We start from the raw sequence: 21,544 nt of genomic DNA, 5'->3' as shown, positions 1-21,544 counted from the left end.
AAAAAAATAATACATATACATTTTTTAAATTTAAAATTATGTGTCTACAATGTCTTTATTCTAAAAAAAAATATTATTCATTATCAATAAATTAAATAAGAGAAATAATTTCATTAGTTATATTGTATTTATTTTTCTCCAATATAAAAATTCTTTACATTCAAATTCATCAATTAATTACCAGGACTATGTGGTCCAATGGTACCCGGGTTGGACTTCCATTTGGAAGGTTGTGAGTTCGAGCCTCAGTGGAGGTATTATTAGCTCTTTGTGTTTCAGTAGATTGAGAAAGTATATGAACAGATACTACAATGTAATAGAGCTAGTAGCATTCAAAAAAAAAATTCATCAATTAATTATATTCGCTACATTGTCCCTACAATGTCTTTATTAAAAAAATTATTCATTATCAATAAATTAATTAAGAGAAATAATTTTATAAGTTGTATTGTATTTATATTTCTCCATATTCTTTACATTCAAATTCATCAATTGATTATATTCACTACATTGTCTATTATCTTTTTTGTGCACTATTTTTTAATTAAATATCAAAGCTATAATACAAAATAATGCTATATACTTATTTACCAAGTATTTTATTAATACCATGAAAAAATTTAAAAAAATATAATTAATAAAGTTAATCATATTAACTACTTGAGGGATTTGTTGACAAATAGAGTATTCAAATCACACAACAAATTGAAGTGAGAACTACCTCGCAATGTCCTTGTTTGACAATCAGCAGTTAGCGGATAGCGGATTATATTAGCGAATTTGACCAGCGAATTATATCAACGGTTGGTAAAAAGATATTTAAAAAAAATAGCTGTTTAGATTAACATGTAAAATGACCTAAGGATATATATATTTAATAATAATAATAATAATAATAATAATAATAATAATAATAATAATAATAATAATAATAATAATAATAATAATAATAATTGTTTTTAAAAATACAAAAATAAAAAATATAATTAAGTCAATCATATTAACTACTTGGGGGATTTATTGACAAAAAGGGTATTCAAATCACACAACAAATTGAAGTGGGAAACTATCTCGCAATGTCCTTGTTTGGCAATCAGCAATTAGCTCTTCAATATTAGTATATATTTAATATTTTATACCTTAATTTTTGTTTGCTCTCCCTTAAGTCCCGTATTTGGTTTCAACCATACCCAGGGATGGAGTCAGAAATTCGGTTGGGGGGGGGGGGGGCGGGGGGGGTGAAGAAGTGCGGACGGATTCAGAAATTTTTTCCAGTAAAGACGAAACATTAAAACAAAAGAGATAATGTAAAACATATAAATAAATTACCTAAGAAATATAGTTGAAAATATTGTTGGATATGAGCGAAAAATAAAACACATCGAAACTTTATAAAAATATTCATAACAAAATATGAAACATAATTAATTTGATAAAATAATTTGAATAGAAAACACATTATAAATTACACATCTCATTATTAATATAAAAGAGTGTGTGTATTAAATATTAAAAACGAAAAATAAACCCATCGAAACTTTATAAAAATATTCATAACAAAATATGAAACATAATTAATTTGATAAAATAATTTGAATAGAAAACACATTATAAATTACACATCTCATTATTAATATAAAAGAGTGTTTGTGTATTAAATATTAAAAACAAAAAATAAACCCATTGAAACTTTATAAAAATATTCATAACAAAATATGAAACATAATTAATTTGATAAAATAATTTGAATAGAAAACACATTATAAATTACACATATCATTACTAATATAAAAGAGTGTGTGTGTATTAAATATTAAAAACGAAACTTTATAAAAATATTCATAACAAAATATGAAACATAATTAATTTGATAAAATAATTTGAATAGAAAACACATTATAAATTACACATCTCATTATTAATATAAAAGAGTGTGTGTGTATTAAATATTAAAAACGAAAAATAAACCCATTAAAATTTATAAAAATATTCATAACAAAATATGAAACATAATTAATTTGATAAAATAATTTGAATAGAAAACACATTATAAATTGCACATCTCATTATTAATATAAAAGAGTGTGTGTATTAAATATTAAAAACGAAAAATAAACCCATCGAAACTTTATAAAAATATTCATAACAAAATATGAAACATATTAATTTGATAAAATAATTTGAATAGAAAACACATTATAAATTACACATCTCATTATTAATATAAAAGAGTGTGTGTATTAAATATTAAAAACGAAAAATAAACCCATTGAAACTTTATAAAAATATTCATAACAAAATATGAAACATAATTAATTTGATAAAATAATTTGAATAAAAAACACATTATAAATTACACATCTCATTATTAATATAAAAGAGTGTGTTTATTAAATTTTAAAAAAGCTATTAAAAACGTGACTATGTTGAAGTCAAAAAGCTATATTCATTGATGCCATAATATTTGAACCCTTAACCTTTACTATTTCTAAACATGTGTTTACCAATTAATCTAACTCATTTTTTATTAATATTTAACAGTTTTTTTTATACTAATACTAAAACATGTACTATATATACATACAAATATTATATATGGGGTGGGGGTAGGGTGGGGGTCGGGTGAGGGGTGCAGCTGCCCCCGCTTTGGCTCCGTCTCTGACCATACCTATACAATTATTTTATTGACAATTATAATCAATTTTAACTATATTATCTTGCATTTGTAAACTTAGATTTGCCTATTTAAATACACAAATTTAACATTCAATTATCTATGCATGAACAATTTCAATATAATCTTGCATTGATATACATTAAAATACTTTTTTATAAAAACATTGGGCATTATCTCAATCGCGCAATGCGCGTACAAAACTAGTATATATATACTAATAAGAGCCCAAGAGAGTAGGCCTATAATGGGTAGAAAAAATGGCGGTCAAATTTTTTAATCAAATGAATGATTCAGATTGATCAGATTTTAATTGTTCCTTAAGATTTCCTAATTTATCCTTAATGAATATGATTATCCGTTAACTTTTCCGTTAAATATTATCTTTTCCGTTAATTTCTGTTAGTTCACCGTTAACTTATTGATTTCAATAAGAAAGGTCTTAAGTTCGAACCTCATCCCAAACAAAGTTGGCATAATTAGTACTCTATTTTACTCTTATTAAATTAAATAATAATTTAGTAGCTATAACAAAATAAATAAATAAATAAATAAATAAATATGCATTTCTTTAATTAAGAATGATGTGTCTACAATGTCTTTATTCAAAAAAAAAAATTATTCATTATCAATAAATTAAATAAGAGAAATAATTCCATTAGTGATATTGTCTTTATTTTTCTTCAATATAAAAATTCTTTACATTTAAATTCATCAATGGATTATATTCGCTACATTGTCCCTATAATGTCTTTATTAAAAAAAAATTATTCATTATCAATAAATTAATTAAGAGAAATAATTTTATTAGTTATATTGTCTTTATTTTTCTCCAATGTAAAAATTCTTTACATTCAAATTCATCAATTGATTATATTCACTATATTGTCTATTTTATTTGCACTATTTTTTAATTAAATGTCAAAGTTATAATACAAAATAATGGTATATATTTATTTACCAAGTATTTTATTAATACCGTGAAAAATTAAAAAAATATATATAATTAATAAAGCCAATCATATTAACTAGTTGAGGGATTTATTGACAAAGAGAGTATTCAAATCACACAACAAATTGAAGTGAGAACTACCTCGCAATGTCCTTGTTTGATAATCAGCAGTTAACGGTTAGCAGTTAGCGTTAGCGGATTTGACCAGCGAATTATATCAACGGTTGGTAAAAAGATATTTGAAAAAATTACCTGTTTAAATTAAAATGTAAAATGACCTGGTATAATAATAATAATAATAATAATAATAATAATAATAATAATAATCATCATCATCGTTTAAAAAAATAAAAAATAAAAAAATATAATTAAGCCAATCATATTAACTACTTGGGGGATTTATATTGACAAAAAGAGCATCCAAATCTCACAACAAATTGAAGTGGGAAATTACTTCGCAATGTCTCGTATTTGGTTTCGACCATACCTATACAATTATTTTATTGACAATTATAATCAATCTTGACTATATTATCTTGCAGTAAACTTAGAATTACCTATTTAAATACCCAAATTCAACATTCAATTATCTATGCATGAACAATTCTAATATAATCTTGCCTTGATATACTTTAAAGTATTTATTTAAAAATAACATTGGGCATTATCTCAATCGCGCAATGTGCGTACAAAACTAGTATACTAATAAGAGTCCAAGAGAGTCAGACCTATAATGGGTAGAAAAAATCGCGGTCACAGATTTTAATCAAATGAATGGCTCAGATTGATCAGATTAAAAATTTTCACTGAGATTTCCTTAAATACCCACACACCGATACTTCATCCGTTAAAAGTTTATGATTCACCGTTAGTTCACCGTTAAGTATACCTTGTTACGCAAAAATCTTACGCAAAACCTCGCCAGTATATCTTCTTACGCCAAACCGCTCGAAATTTAGCCCTCATCGGTCATCGTTCAGAAAAATCAAAAGCGCAAAGATGCTGAAGAAATTCCCCTCAAGCTGCTGCTATTGTGTATTCGCGCGACCCTAGCCAACATCCAAACCGAGCTGCGCGAGAAATTGTGAGTGCTATCACAAGTCATCGCCTATTTTTGTTTTATTTGTTTGATTTTTTTTTCTCTTATTCTTCTGGTTTGATTTGGCTTATTTTAACATTGTGGATTTCTTTTGGATGATTTGCATTGTAATATAATCCCCAATTTTGTCCATTGCTTATATCTAAACTTGAGTAATCCGTACAAGAGCAATTGTTGAGGCAAACTTGCTCACATTCTTGAAGGTTCATACGGTATTGAACCATGAAAACTGTGTATCTGGAAATTAATACCAACGTACTTCACGAATCCATTCAGGGCCGTTCAAATAAAAAGTGGGGTCCTGTGCAATATCTTAATTTGGGCCCACTTTCTTCAAAGTAATTTTTATATATAAATAATAGTTGTACAAAAAGTTATGTCAAAAATTCAAAACATAAATATTGTATAAAAAATACATCTAAAATTTCATTTAAAAAGTGACATGCACCGCGCACACTTAGACGCAAAATCATCTATCAAACTTTTGATATCAACTTCTTCCAAAATCTCATTTTCAATAGAGATTAAAGCTAATCCATTGAGTCTTTCTTGCAACATACTTGATCATATCGTAAGTAAGATTTCAACAATTTCAACTTTGAAAAACTCCTTTCTGCAGAGGCAACAGTAATTGGGATAGTCAATAATATTCGATATGCAATAGTACCATTTGGAAAACAACCCATTTGTTTCAATGAATTCAATATACTCACTGCTCCTATATTTTCTTTCGATAAAATCTCTCTAAGCAATTTTAGCTCAATATACAATTCATTTCCATCAATCTCACCACACTAATCATTTATCTTAAGAGCTCCTTCTAAACAAATGCAACAAGACTTCAAATCTATATCAGTCATCGATTGTAACTTGTGAGAACTAAACAAAAACCAAAAGTTCATTCATATACTTCATATTGCTCAAACCTCTGGGTCAATTAAATAATAGCTTTATCTACAACGTATAAAAAAAATAATGAACCCTAAAAGATTCTTCTGGTGATAATAATGTGTCATCAGCACTCTCATCAAATTGTCTTTTTCTACAAATTTTTCGCTTTTGAGAAAAACTGGCTCAATTTCTAATTCAATGGCAATTTCTTTTGCAATATCCATGGCAGTAGAAAAACCATTTTCTCTATAATTCTTGAAGAAAGAAACTAACCCTTTAATTTGATTAATAGCAACATCAAGAAGCATATCTTTTGTTTGTAATTGCTTGCTTACTAAATTAACCGCATATAAGATTTCAAACCAAATGATTGTGGCTAGCAAAAATTCAAAGTTACTAAGCTTATTTGTAACTAAAGATCTTGCCTCACTTTGAATTTTAGAATCACTACCCCAAAAGGCTGAATCCCCAACCCGGCAGAGCATGTGGGAGGATGTAAATCACGGTGACTCAATGGGTAGTAAGCAGGGCCAATAGTCTCTTACCCCAAATACTGCCCACTAAACCATTGAGCTAAATTCGTGCGGGTTTCTTGAATATCACTGACTTGATATCTAATTGCTTCTCTAATTGAATATATTATTCTGAAATCAGAAGTATTAAGTCATGTAAATTATTGCGACGGCCATAGTGTCCGTGCATGCGTGGCAGCAGGTGCATTTGACTACCCCCTCACAGCCGACCAACTCTTTGACTACCCCCTCACAGCCGACCAACTATGCCACTGCTACCTTAATGCCGTCACTGCCGGTGCAGCAATCAGGCCCCCCTGCCGAAACACACCTGATGTCGCCACTATCCCCCAACGTCGCTGCTACTAGAATGGCGGTAACGGAGCCAGTCCGTTGTTTTGTAGACACTGGATTTCGGCCCCAGTTCATGACCGCAACAATTGGCGCAGTGCGGTATATCTCAGCGTACGCCGCACCACTACAAAACTGTTTCTCACCGCTTATGGCCGAGGCTCTTGCGTGCAAGAAAGTTTTATCATGGCTCAGGGCACGTGGCGAATCACTGCCGGTGCAGCAATCAGGCCCCCCTGCCGAAACACACCTGATGTCGCCACTATCCCCCAACGTCGCTGCTACTGGAATGGCGGTAACGGAGCCAGTCCGTTGTTTTGTAGACGTTGGATTTCGGCCCCAATTCATGACCGCAACAATTGGCGCAGTGCGGTATATCTCAGCGTACGCCGCACCACTACAAAACTGTTTCTCACCGCTTATGGCCGAGGCTCAGACGCTGGATTTCGGCCCCAGTTCATGACCGCAACAACGCCGCACCACTACAAAACTGTGTTTTATCATGGATCAGGCCTCACCGCTTATGGCCGAGGTTCTTGCGTGCAAGGAAGTTTTATCATGGCTCAGGGCACGTGGCGAATCGGCAATTGAGTTGTACACAGACTGCCTGTTTACTTTTTACATTGTAGTATCTGTTCATATACTTTCTCAACCTACTGAAACACAAAGAGCTAATAACGCCTCCACTGAGGCTCGAACTTACAACCTTCCAAATGGAAGTCCAACCCGGGTACCATTAGACCACATAGTCCTGGTTATTGCTCAGTAATTTATATTCCTAGATCGCAAAATTATTTAGCACATATGTTAGCTGCTGAGGCTTTTAATCACATTACGACTATGTACTGGGATGCTATTCCACCTGACTCAATTTTGAATTACTTATAAATATAACCACATTGATTTTTCAAAAAAAAAAAGTCATGTAAATAAAACAATAAACAACAATTATGAAAAAATACGTAATTTTAATTACCTGTCAAGAAAATTGAAGAACTTGAAAGTTTGTATGATAAAAAAAAAAAGTATTAAAGAATTAATAGCACACAAACTGAGTCAGTCGTCTTTGTGTCAATTTATTAAATTGCACGGCCTAAAAAAGTCAAACAGCAAAGAATACAAATAAACAATCAAAATGAATATTTAAATTACTACATAATTAAAGAATACAAACAGAAAAGAATTAAAAATATTGAGATTTGAGAATATACAATTTAATTTACCTAATCTAGATTCTAGCACTACAGCAGCCTAATAATGCAAATAAGTCAAATTAAATATTTAAATAATTAAATTAATTCAATTACCTAGGCAAATTGAAATGAGTTCTACTCTCGGAACTCTTAAATTTTACTCCCTCATTTATACTACTTGAGGTGGCAAATCGCGATTGGTTATTTTCAACATATGAGTTTACAGAAAAGTGTCTACATCAAGAACATATGAGAAGTAGTATACGTTGAGAGTATAAAAAGGGAGTGCACCAAGTATTTTCCAATTGAAATTGTTGTAAGTCTCTTTAGTCTCTTCTGTCAGTTTGTGTCTCTGATGTCAGCCACTAACGTTAAATTAGAGTATAGGAATTTCGGGTAGGTTTGTTGAATTGTTCGAAGCGGTAGCTGCTGAAGTGCTGATATATATATATATATATATATATATATATATATATATATATATATATATACTACATATTTTTATTTTTATTTTTAAAATATGGGGTCTCTGTGTGCCGGTTCTGGAAAAACTTGTCTAGGGTTGGTCTTCGGACCGACACTTATAAATATACTAGTATTTTATATGCGCGATGCACAAAAAATATATGCCCAATATTAAAACTAAATATTAAAACCTTAGTTATATTAATTTTTTTAACAAATAATTGTGTGTGTGTATATATATTGTGTGTGTGTGGGTGTGTACATATATAATTGTATGATTCATATTAATATTTTTGAGGTAAAAATTATAGAAATGATAAATTATTAAATATAACTATGTTAACATTTTAATTAAAACCTAAATGAATTCAAACTTATCATGGAAGGATGTAAGAAATAATATTATGTATGCATGTACATGGTAATAATAATGTAGAAAGATAACAGAAGTTATAACTGCAGGGATATTTTTGTCCAAAAAATTATGTAGTACAACTTTTATAGCATAAAGTACAAAAGAATTTAACAGAAAAATGGACATAAACCAGGGGTATAACCTGGATTGAAGCTTATTATGTTTTTAGATATGGTAAAAAATGTAATTAACTTCAAAATTAATTATTTAATGAAGTTTAACTGTTAAAAATGAGAGAAAAAGACAATCAATATATATTATTTTAAAGAGATCACGATAAAATTGACGTGTCTTCAATGATATAATTTAATTATACTTTGTACCCAACAAATATAATATTATTAATTTGTCTCGTTCTCACACACTAGACAAAACCATACCTAATGAGAAGCTTTTGAGTTGATGATGGGCATAGGATAGAGATTATTTTAGAGTTTATAACTTATTTAAACTATAAATAAGTTATAAGTTTTGTTTGGTAAATATAGAGACTAGAGAGCTCAAAATAATAATTTATTTTGAAACATTATATCAAGTAACGTTTTAAAATATAAGATTCTGACTTTTTAATTTTTTTTTTTTTTTTGTATTTTTATGAATTTACAAAAATGACACAATCTACCTTTTATTAATCAAAATCCTACTATTTTAGTTTATCCTTTTTATGTCTTTTTACACTTATTATCAACTAATTCAACAATTAATTTTACCAAATACTTAGATTTAATTTCAATTAGTTAGCTTATTAGCTGCTAACTTTTCAACTAGACTTGCCAAACAAAGTTGATGTTCAAATAATAGTAATAATAAATGTTTGTCAAATTTATAATCAAGGTTGCAAAAATCGCGCCTAGGCGCCCGACCGCCGCCGTGAAGAAGGCCGGAATCGGCCTCCTCCGCGGCCGGCCGGCTAGGCGGTCTAGGCGGCCGGCTGAACCGGCATCGAACTGGCGCTTTGTAATTTTTTTTTTTTTTTTTTTTTTTTTTTTTTGCATTTTAAATTGTGCAAAGTTCGGGAAGTCATAACTTTTGACTCGGTTGTCCGTTTTGGACAATTTTTTTTTTAAATTGCGTATTTTTTCGAGATCTATCCATCGCAAACAGCCAAAGGCGGTTTGGTCCACTAATTTCTCAAAAAAAATGCTGCTTTAGCTCTTAATTTTAGTTTTTTTATGTATTTAGATGGTTTAAACAATCTTTTGAACACTTTTACAACCACTTTCGTAAATAGTTTCTAAGAAATAACTATGGAAACCTTATGTTTTATTACTAAATTTTAAAAATTTTTAATTTTTAATTAAAAAAAATTAAAAATAAAAATAAAAAAAATCGGCGCCTAGGCGCTAGGCGCCCCCTTGCCGCCTAGGGGGCGCCTAACGTGTTTTGCAACATTGTTTATAATACATATATATTTATATCCTAAATTGAAAATTATTGTAATGTCATTCTAATTTTTTTATTAACAAAGTGATATCTTTGATATGGTATATTATTTAACAATACCTGTTTTATTCACGCTCTATATATTGATCCTATTTTTTAGTCAAAAAAAAAAAAACTCTTTTTTTACTTGATTTCCCATTTTATTATGCTACTAGTAATTCACCCGCGCGATGCACGGGAAAAAATTATGTTATTATAAATATAAATAAAAAATAGAAAAACTAAAATATTTTAAATTTTTTAATATAATAATATTTTTGAGCTTCTATTGGTAAATTATTTATTATTTTTATAGTATACAAAATTACAATTAAATTTAAAATTTTGTATGGTTAATATAATATCTAATTATGTGCATATTTAAATAAACTTATAGAGAGAATTTACATAATTACATTGATTTATTCTTAATTGTATTTCATCTTTATTATAATTTTCACAATACGAATAATAACTAAGATAATTACATTTGGAAAACAAATTTCAAATTTTGTATGAGTAAATTTAAACTCTAATTAAACACATTTTTATATGATTATATAATATATAGCTATTTTATTTTTCAAAAGTACATTTTTTATATGCTTATATAATATATGTTGCTATTTTATTTTTCAAATGTTGTGCTTTTTTTTTTTTTTTTATTATAATAAAGGATATTGTGGCATTAATTGTAACATTAATTACTTCCCAAACCATATAGCTTTATTATAGTTAAGATATCATTTTAAACATAATTTTTTGTAATTAATTAATAATTCCTTTAAGTGAAATTTGTCAAATAGACCCTTTAACTATTATTGAAAAAACAACTAACCCGTCAAACTTTAAAAAGATTCGATTAAATATTTCAACTCAATAAAACTATACAACCAAATCCTTTTACAAGTATCACACAAGCTAGTTAAAAAAAAAAAAAAAAAGTGATGACATGAAATTTTTTATTTACGTGACATTTTTTCGTAAATGTTTTGAAAATGTTATTTTCATAGAATCTACACGCCTCACTCCTCAACTCTCCCTCTCTAAAGCAATGGAGATAACAATTTTATACACCAATTGAAAACTAAACATTATAAAAAATTAAATTGTTAATAATGTGCGTTGAGCGTAAAAATAAATGCAATAATTGTTGTATAAAATCGATCTTAATTTTAATTTTTAATTGGATAAATAGGTTGATTAATAATTTATAAAATAACTATATTATTTTTGTGACACAGTCAATAATACTTAAAAAAAATATTATATTTGTGAATCGTCAAAGTTTGATTTCTACACCTCCACCCCAGGGCCGGTCCTATCATTTTATAGGCCCGGGGCGTAGCAACAAAAATGGGCCCTAGCTACATGAAATTAATATACATTTTTATAACTAAATTTTTTATTAAATAAGGACGGGTCACAAAATAGGCATTTAAAAAAAATAAATTTGTGGCCCCGTTCTTATAAATAAATGAAGCCCTATCAAAAGTATAAGAGCAACCTTTAAAACCAATATTGTAAAATATAAGATTTTTATTTCAAATAAGTACGAACGGTGTAACACTCAGTTGAATGCAAAAATCTCAATTTATACTGTAAAATATATGATTTTTATGTCAAATATGTATGAACGGTGAAAATATTAGGCCCTCTAAAAATTGAGGCCTTGTGTTGTTGCTCATCTTGCATGCCCCAAAATCCGACCATGAAAATACTAATGTCAAATAACTTGAAATAAGATTAAAAAGTGCTTAACTATTTTACATACATAGGAAAACAATTCTATATGTTTTCCTAAATTCAAAATTATCAATACCTGCATCAGTGACTTCATAAATAAACAATTATAGCTTATAAAAACGAATAAACAATTTGATACCAAATAAGCTTATACGCAATCACATTATGATTATTATAAAAAAAAAGTAATTATTATTAAAAATTTATAAAACAAATTTATAAACAAGAGCAGAGCATGAAATCTTAATTATTGAGAAAAATAAATCAGAACACTTTAAGTGCGATAAAAGATATTCATAATAAAATATGAAACATAATTAATTTGATAAAATAGTTCAAATATAAAACACATTATAAATCACATATCTTCTATATTGTATTATATTTATAAATACTTTTTGTTTTAGTTAGATTAATTTTAAATTTTTTCTAGATTAATTTAAATACAATAACACACAGTAGAACTTCTAAACTACATTAACTAGATAATTCATAAAAACGTAAATTATCTTTTCAAATATTTTTCATAACTAAATCACAAAATATATTACATGTACATTATTCATTATAAAGTTCACAAAATAACATGTATTCTAAATATAAATTGTAAATTACTCGAATAGAAATTGATTCCAAATTTGATATAAATCACAAATCAATCTATATTATAAATCTCATTATTATTATAGAAAGGTAAAAAAAAATTACAAAGTTACAAATTTAATAAAAAATACAAATTAAAAATAGAAATAAATTTCATAAGTTACAATTTAATTTAATACTACATAAATTTAATGTACGTATATGGGTTCTAATAGTAGTTCTACAAAGTAAAGAATGAAATTGTATATACATAAATTTAATGTACGTATATGGGTTCTAATAGTAGTTCTACAAAGTAAAGAATGAAATTGTATATGGGTTCTAATAGTAGTTCTACAAGGTTCTAATAGTAGTTCTACAAAGTAAAGAATGAAATTGTATATACATAAATTTAATGTACGTATATGGGTTCTAATAGTAGTTCTACAAAGTAAAGAATGAAATTGTATATGGGTTCTAATAGTAGTTCTACAAAGTAAAGAATGAAATTGTACGCATAAAGGCTTGACCCCACGACCTTTTAGAAATAAACATGGCAGCTTACCAATTAGGCTAAATAACCCATTTAGTAATTCTAATGTATATTAAATACCTATACAATAACACTATAGTATAAATAAAACATAGTGGGGTGGGATGGGGGCCCCCTTCCAAGCGTGGGCCCTGGGCAAGGGCCCAGCCTGCCCTTGCCCAGGGCCGGGCCTGAATCCATTCGATGATGTATTTTGACATTTTAGGGGTGTCCTCCGAACACACCCTCCAGAAAAATCTGTCCCGCCCCATGCTCCTGGGTGTCTAGGCAAAAATTTATCCAAGCAAATCTTCTGGTTTGATATGGCTTATTTTAACATTGTGGATTACTTTTGGATGATTTGCATTGTAATTCAATCCCCAATTTTGTTAGGGTTTAAGTTCGTGAAAGATAAATCTGTCAAACTAAAGCAAGCAACTGAAACAGATCATCGCGTTGAACTCAGTGTAAGGACTCTCTCCCACAGTCACTCTTTTGTTCTCTATCTTTTTTGTACAGTCTGCTTACTTCTTTCTTTATGTGTTATCCATTGATGTTGCCAACAGAAGAGGCTCTTGAACTGTCAAAGCAGATTAAGCAAAAGTTGAAAGGAAGCTGATCAATATGCTATTTTTTCTGTCATTTAAAAATACCATGCATTTACTATGGAGTAATACATAAATGTGTGTGTCTTAATTCAACTTCACTGAAATGATAACAAACAAGAGCAAATAAAAGACAGTTTCAGTATTAGCCTGTCAAGTTTGGATTTTAGTTCATTCGAATTAGTATTTGCACAACAATGTTACAAGTGCAGAACATCAAGCTTAAAATACAGTTATTACATCAAATGAGTTTTCAATCACTAATTGACAAAGAATTGCCTTTTTTACTTCTCTTTCACTCTTATTTTTGGAATAAGAGTTAATTCGAGTTAGTATTTTAACCATAACAGTTTTACAGGTGCAGAACATTGAGCTTAAAATACAGTCATATATAGCAAATTAGTAGTCAATCACTAACTGACAAAGAAATGCCTTTTTTTCTTCTCTTTCACAAAAAGAATTAATATACTTATATTATATACTTTTTTCTGTTTATTTTATTTTATTTTATTTATTGTAATTTTAGTGGACATGGGTGATGATTGCATATGCAGAATCTGATGATAAACAAGCTCAAATCTGATAACTATGTGGCTATATATAATTCTAAACATTTTTATCAGGGATTATATTGTATGTCAATTAAGGCAACAGTTGATAGATTTAGACATGATGACATGGGGATAGTTTATATTGATAGTTTGCTTTTGACATTTTAGGTAGAGAACTTAGATTTATTGGTTTAGCACATTTGTTTAATGTTATTGATGAAGAAAGAAACATTTACTTTGCATTACTCTGTATGTTTTGTGTTTTACATTTGAATTTGCTGGGGTTTTTTTTAGCCTGAGGCCTCCTTTTGTTCATCATTTTAATCATTCAGATGGAATTTAGTCGTGTATATCATCTAATCTTGCTTATCAGTTAATATAATATTCTTTTAGTTTGAATACGTGTATATAAATTTTGTGCTTGTTGAGATTTTGCATTTGAAGTCAATTAACACCTTCTGAACACATAACTAACATGTGAGCACCCTTATGATTTGTTCAAATGTGTGGAGAGCAAAGAATTTACTGTGGCCTAGATGAATCCAAATGGTTTTAGAGAATATACTATGGACGCATTGAAAAGATGCCGAGACTACAATAATGCTGCAATCAATCTTTTAAATCCAGAAAGAGAAGAAATTAAAAAAATAGCGATCGTTCCACCATTCATTAATCCTGTAAGTAAAATACTTATTGAGCATTCTTTAAATATATTTAAACTAATATAAATTAACAATCACTTTCATTTTATAGTCTCAACCTGCTTGGATCAAGGGCAAAATCAGCATTAACCTTTGACAACAACAACACTTGGTATATAGGATGTAGCCATTGTTTAAAAAAAGTTTATGCACAAAGTGACCAGCAATTTAACTGTATGCATTGTGGTGAAAAGAGAGCGGTGGGTACTCCAAGGTTAGTATCAATTCAACAAATCAATTTAACAAAAAATACACACATACAAAAGATTAAGTACTACACCAAAAATATGAACTACAAAATGCACAAGTGTAAAATGGATGTGGAAATTATTGATGAAACTGAGCACATTGCGGCATTAGTATTCGGTCTACTTGCAGAGTCATTGTTGTTACATTCAAGTAAACAAGTTATGCAACTAGAACAAGAGGTACTATTCATGAACCTTCTACAAATATATTAATATTTTGTTAATTCTGTCACATGAGAACATATGGCACACATCTCACAACGAATGAAACATGTAGGGAAAAAAAGTATCACTACTGCCAAATATCAACAAGCGCCTACAAGATCAAGAGTTCGTTGTACAACTAAGATCCCAAGCATATACACAACAAGGCAGATCCACTTCTTCCTACACTGTAATCTAATTGCATGATGCTTCCCACTATGATATCACAACTAACACGATTGAACATGGCGCACTACCAATACAAAAGAAGAGGATATGTACTGAAGATGAAGATGAAGATGAAGATGAAGAGAATGACAATGCTTCCCTCAAGAGAATTAAGAAGACTTAGAGAAATTTAAACCAAATGTAGATTTTATTTACACTATTATTTTTAGATTAGCATTATTTAGACTATTATTTTTAGACTACATATTTAGAAAATTACTATCAATTATTTTAGTGACAATTATAATCAATCATAATGCATTATCTTACATTCGTAAACTTAGAATTATCTATTGAAATAAGCAAATTCAACATTTGATTATCTATGCATGACCAACTCTAATATAATCTTGCATTAATATACTTTAAAGTATTTATATAAAAATATAAACATTGGGCATTATCCCAATCGCGCAATGCGCGTGAAAAAGTAGTCTGTATATATATATATATATATAATATATATATATATATATATATATATATATATATATATATATATATATATATATATATATATATATATATATATATATATATATATATATATATATATATATATATATATATATATATATTGGTAGGGAATATCCCGACCGACATAGCTTCACCACGACCGAGAAGCCTTTGTCCTTTTCTCTTTGTCTTTGCAGGTAACAGGTCGGGCTCCTTGTGAAGAACCCGGTCGGGGTCCGACTGGGAGTTGCCTGAACGACGATGTCAACCACCGAGCGGTAGCCCTTTGGCGAGAGAGCTGACGAAGGACACGTGGCGGCTCTCTACATCGACAGGCAGGGCACCCGGGAGGATGACACGTGGTGGCTACGTGGAGGACATGCCGAACGGCTGGAATCCTGTCCCCGGCATAACGGCTATAAATACCCACAGTAGCTACAGTGTGAGGGACTTTTGGACGATCGATAGGTTGTTGTTAGAGAATCCCGACCGCACTCAGTCGGTACTCAGAGCAACCAAGTAGATTGTACTTAGGGCCTTTACCGTGATCAATAAAGACATTTACTTGCTTTAATCGGTCTCGAGTTATTTCATAGTGCTTACGTATAATTAGCAGTATCATTTTGGCGTCGTCTGTGGGGACCGGTGCAACAAAGCTACGTCTTGACGAGCACCCGGTCTCTCGGAAACAATGTATCCGTGGGCATACAACAACTTCGCCGACGACCAAGCCGATGCGGCGAGCTCATCTGACCATCACGCTACCCAACAGCAAGGTCAGACGGTCGATCTGAACCTCAACCTCTCGCCCCCGCATCCATCAAACACATACCCGGTCGCCCAACACCCGGTGAACTACATACAACCGGGATTTCAGACGCTCGGTCAGCAATACCCGCAACCAATGATGTATCCCGGTCAGTATCCGTACCCGGTCCCACCTCAACCGTATGGGTATTGGCCAGGCCAACCGATGTACTACACTCCTCCGGTTGGTTACCCACCGTTCACGCCTGCGTACACGGCTCCAGCCGCTGCCCCTCCAGTATACCCGGCCGCTCAGGTAGAGCCGCAGCATCAGCCCATCTCCCGGGCTCGACGCTCGGCTCGTTCGCGGTTGGGGCCGGGGGGTGCTGTTGCAATGGAGGCACCACGGCAGGCCCAGTAAGCAGAAGAGGTTCCCGCCCAAGCGGAGGAACCTGAAGAAGTTGCCCGAGCGGTAGCTTTCGACCGTCTTCGACCGGAAATGCGGCAAAGATTGGGACCCCAAGATCCGAATCGCCAACCGGAAGACGTGCACATGCAGGAGGCTAGTCAGGAGGCTTCATCTGGGCATAGCGGGTCGAGATCGCACCGACGGCGACACGCTCGGGAAACAGCCCAAGCCGTCCAAACCGCCGAGCTCAGCGAAACCCGAGGATTGCTCTATAACCTCCAGGCGGAAGTTGCGCAGCTCAGGAATGCGTACCCTGCGACACCCCCGGTCAACCAATCGACCCTGCACCAGACGCCTTTCACAGCAGCGGTAATGGCCCAGCCTTACCCGCTTGACTTAAAGGTCTCTGGAGAGAAGAGTTATGACGGCCGGGCAGATCCTGAGGCCCACGTGAATGATTTTTTCAGCAACATGATGCTGAAGGGCGTTTCGGACGCCGTGATGTGCAGGGCCTTCTACTCGACCCTCACCGGTCGGGCAGCCGAGTGGTTCCGAACCCTGCAACCGGGGTCGATCGATAAATTTGAGACCCTGGCGATCAAATTTGTAAGAAAGTTCATCACTTCCAAAGTGGTGAGAAAGTCCTACATGTATCTTGAGAAGGCCAAGCAGCTAGAAGGGGAAAGCTTGACCGATTTCCTCATCAAATGGAAAGCAGCGGTCGGGGAGGTCGAGCCCATGGACGATGCGACCGCCACCCATATGCTTCACATATCTCTCCGGGCGGGACATTTGTATCAAGACTTCATCCTACACCCCCCGACCAGTTACGAGGAGGCCCTTCGGAGGGTCACAGACTATGCCAACGCCGGCGAGGCGAACGCCGTAAAGCGCTTGCAGGAGGTCGGCTCCTCGTCCCGTAAACCGGCCGGCCGGGCGGAACATCGGTCGGGAGATGACAACCCCCGATCCCGCACCAGGCCTGGCGAGTTTACGGCCTTGAATCGATCCGCAGCGGAGGCCATGCAGTACGCCCAGTCCTGCAATCTCATCAAACTCCCCCATCCCGATCGAGACGGCCCTGACAAAAGTAAGCACTGTGCTTACCATCGATGCGCCGGGCATGACACCGAGGAGTGTACCCACTTACGCCAATTGTTGGAAGATCTGCTTAACATGGGAAAATTGGACAAGTGCGTGGGGAAGAGAGAAGACAATAAGAGGAATACCGATCGGAGAGATCACAGGCGTTCTCATCACCGCTCCGATCGACCAGGGCAGGACCGAAGAGACGATCGGAGGGACGATCGTCATGGTGATCGACGGGACCCTGACCCTCCGTCTGGTAGCCGCCCGTCCGGAAAGCCTACCATCCATGTCATTTTTGGTGGACTGGAAGATGCTTCCCGACCGTGGACTAATTGCCCGGTCGCTATAGTGGATTCCCGGGAGACCGGGAAGAGGCAGAAGATGGAGCCCATAACCTTCACCCTCGAAGACCAACCTAGCAGCAGTGACCACGGCATGGAGGCGCTCGTGGTCACGATTGACGTTAAGGGGACAGACGTCCAGAGGGTTATGGTTGATACGGGCAGCAGTGTGAACGTCCTATACTTGGACGTCTTTGAGAAGCTTGGCCTCGACAGGAAGGAGCTGACTCCGGTCGGTGTACCACTGTCAGTATTTACCGGGGCTCTTATTTACCCCGAGGGAAAAATAGCGCTCCCGGTCGAGATTGGCGCACCTCCAAAATCGATCAAAACGGAGCTGGAATTTGTTGTGGTCAACCTCCATTGCGTCCACAACATAATCTTGGGCCGACCCGCCATTATGAAGATCGGTGGGATAATTTCTATGCCTCACCTGTGCATGAAATTCCCCACCCCTAATGGGGTCGGCGTGGTCCGTGGCGATGTCCAATCCGCCCGGAAGTGTTACACCCGAGCGGTCAATAGACGTGACTCCGGTCCGTCTTCCCGGGTGAACACCATAGCCAAAGAGGAGGCTAAGGAACGGAGGGAGCAGCCTGAGCCTTCCGAAGAAATAGAAGAAGTTCCCCTATCCGAGGACCGCCCGGATAGGAAGATCAAGATTGGCCGAGCCCTCACCCCCGAGCTTCGAGCGGAAGTTTTGGCCATACTCCGGGAGTATGCTGATATCTTTGCGTGGGGGCCCGAAGGCATGCCGGGGATTGATCGATCGGTCATCTGTCACAAATTGGCCGTCGATCCCTCAGCCAAGCCGGTCGTGCAGAAAACACGACACCTTTCCTCCGATCGCCGCGAATTTGTCAGAGAAGAAGTCAAAAAGATGGCGGCGATCGAGCACATCCGTCCGGTGGTCTATCCCGAGTTGGTGGCAAATATCGTTCTTGTTCCTAAGCCCCCAGCATGGAGGATGTGCATCGATTTTACGGACCTCAACAAGGCCTGTCCGCTCGACCCGTATCCTCTACCGAGCATTCACCAGATGGTCGACGAGACGGCCGGGGCCGAATTAATGAGCTTCATGGATGCCTTCAAGGGGTACCATCAGATCATGATGCACCATGAAGACGAGAGCAAGACAGCCTTCGTGACCCCAGACGGGCTGTATTGCTACCGAGTGATGCCGTTCGGCCTCCGGAACGCAGGAGCGACCTACCAGAGGATGGTCAATATGCTCTTTGCCGATCTATTAGGCCGAACGATGGAAGCCTACATCGATGACATGCTGGTCAAGAGTCGGGACCGATCCGACCACACTCGGGACCTCCGGGAGTGCTTCCAGATCATGAGGAAGTACCAGTTGCGGCTGAACCCGACCAAATGCACATTCGCGGTTCAGACCGGCAAGTTCCTCGGCTATATGATGACCAAGAGAGGAATCGAGCCCAACCCGGCCAAAGTAAAAGCGATTCTGGATGCACCTTCCACCGTTCGGGAAGTCCAGCAACTGACCGGCCGGTTGGCAGCCCTCAGCCGGTTCCTCTCCAAGTTGGCCGAGCGCGCTCTACCTTTCTTCAAGGTACTGCGAAAAGTTAATGGATTCGTCTGGGACGAAGAGTGCCGAGCGGCTTTTGACGAGCTGAAGGAGTATCTCATGTCACCGATCGTACTCTCAAAGCCTGAGCTCGGAGAAGAGCTAGACGTGTATCTCGCCGTGTCCGATCGCGCAGTAAGCGCAGTGTTGTGCCGAACCGATCCGGAAGGGGTCCAGCGACCGGTGTACTATGTAAGCCACGCGCTACATGGTCCCGAGCTCCGGTACTCCCGGCTAGAGAAGGTCGTCTACGCCTTATACATTGCCGCGAAGAAGTTGGCTCCCTACTTCCAAGGTCGAGCAATTCGCGTGTTGACCGATCAGCCGATCGGGCCAGTCCTCCGAACCGCTTCATCATCCGGCCGCTTAGTCAAGTGGGCGTTAATGCTGACACAATACGCGATCGAATACCGACCAAGACCAGCTATCAAAGGTCAAGCCCTTGCTGATTTCTTGGTTGAGTGCACCGCCCGGGATACCCGACCCCCCGAGGTAGCGGATCCCGAGGCTGAGTGGTGGTCGTTGGCTACTGACGGGTCGAGTAGCAAGAAAGGAGCAGGAGGAGGGGTGGTGGTCACGAGCCCGGAAGGATTCAAGGTTTATTTTGCCCTCATGTATCAGTTCCACCCGACCAATAATGAAGCCGAATACGAAGCCTTTGTTAATGGCTTACAGTGTGTTCGGGATTTGGGGGCTGAATACATCCGGGCTCAAACGGATTCCGCGCTCGTGGTCGGGCAAGTTCTCGGGGATTATGAAGTCAACGGAGAGCGTTTGCAGCTATACCGAGACCTTGCCATGGAGAAACTTGCTCAGTTCCGGGGGTATACCGTCCGACATATACCCCGATTGGATAATGCCGATGCAGATATCTTATCTAAATTGGCTCAAGACGCCCCGGAACATATGTCGAAGATAACTCGGATTTTAGTGATCCCGAGACACAGCATCCATCGTCTACCGGTCAATCCAATCCAACCGGTAGAAGACAATTGGATCACTGATCTGAAGGAATTCCTCGAGCACGGTCAACTTCCCGATGACCCTCAGCGTGCTCGAAAAGCCAGACTGAGAGCCCCGAGGTTCCAAGTCTTGAACGGCCGTCTCTACAGGCGATCGTATGGAGGCCCTCTCATGCGTTGCTTGACCGCATTTGAGGCCGAATTAGTCATGAAGGAACTCCACTCGGGAATTTGCTCCTCACATCAAGGAGGCCGATCCCTGGCCCGTCGTATCATGCTGATCGGGTACTATTGGCCGTCCCTCCAGCTAGACTGTGAAAAGTTAGCTAGGGAATGTGAGACGTGCCAACTGTTCGCCCGGATGCCTGGACGACCGGCAACCTTCTACCAGCCAGTCACGACCGCCATTCCTTTCGCTAGGTGGGGGGTGGACATCTTGGGCCCTTTCCCTCAGCTCTCTGGTCGGAGAAGGTTCGTGATTGTCGCCATTGATTACTTCTCCAAGTGGATAGAAGCCGAGCCCTTAGCCACGATCACCTCTCAGCAATGTGCTCGTTTTCTTTGGCGAAATGTGATTT

The 21,544-nt window shown here is 35.6% G+C and overlaps 1 long non-coding RNA gene across 1 annotated transcript; it reads left to right on the top strand.

The window, feature by feature from the left end:
* The first annotated feature begins 4,541 nt into the window (after positions 1 to 4,541).
* Positions 4,542 to 20,557, top strand: LOC109164464. Its single transcript, XR_002051413.1, has 4 exons — positions 4,542 to 4,710; positions 13,228 to 13,301; positions 18,231 to 18,232; positions 20,547 to 20,557. It is a non-coding gene; the product is annotated as an uncharacterized LOC109164464 (long non-coding RNA).
* Positions 20,558 to 21,544: the final 987 nt, after the last annotated feature.

The sequence above is a fragment of the Ipomoea nil genome, unplaced genomic scaffold (genome assembly GCF_001879475.1).
Source record: "Ipomoea nil cultivar Tokyo-kokei standard unplaced genomic scaffold, Asagao_1.1 scaffold0117, whole genome shotgun sequence".
NCBI lineage: Eukaryota > Viridiplantae > Streptophyta > Magnoliopsida > Solanales > Convolvulaceae > Ipomoea > Ipomoea nil.
Note: the sequence above shows the minus strand (reverse complement) of the source record. Positions and strands in the feature narration are given on the sequence as shown.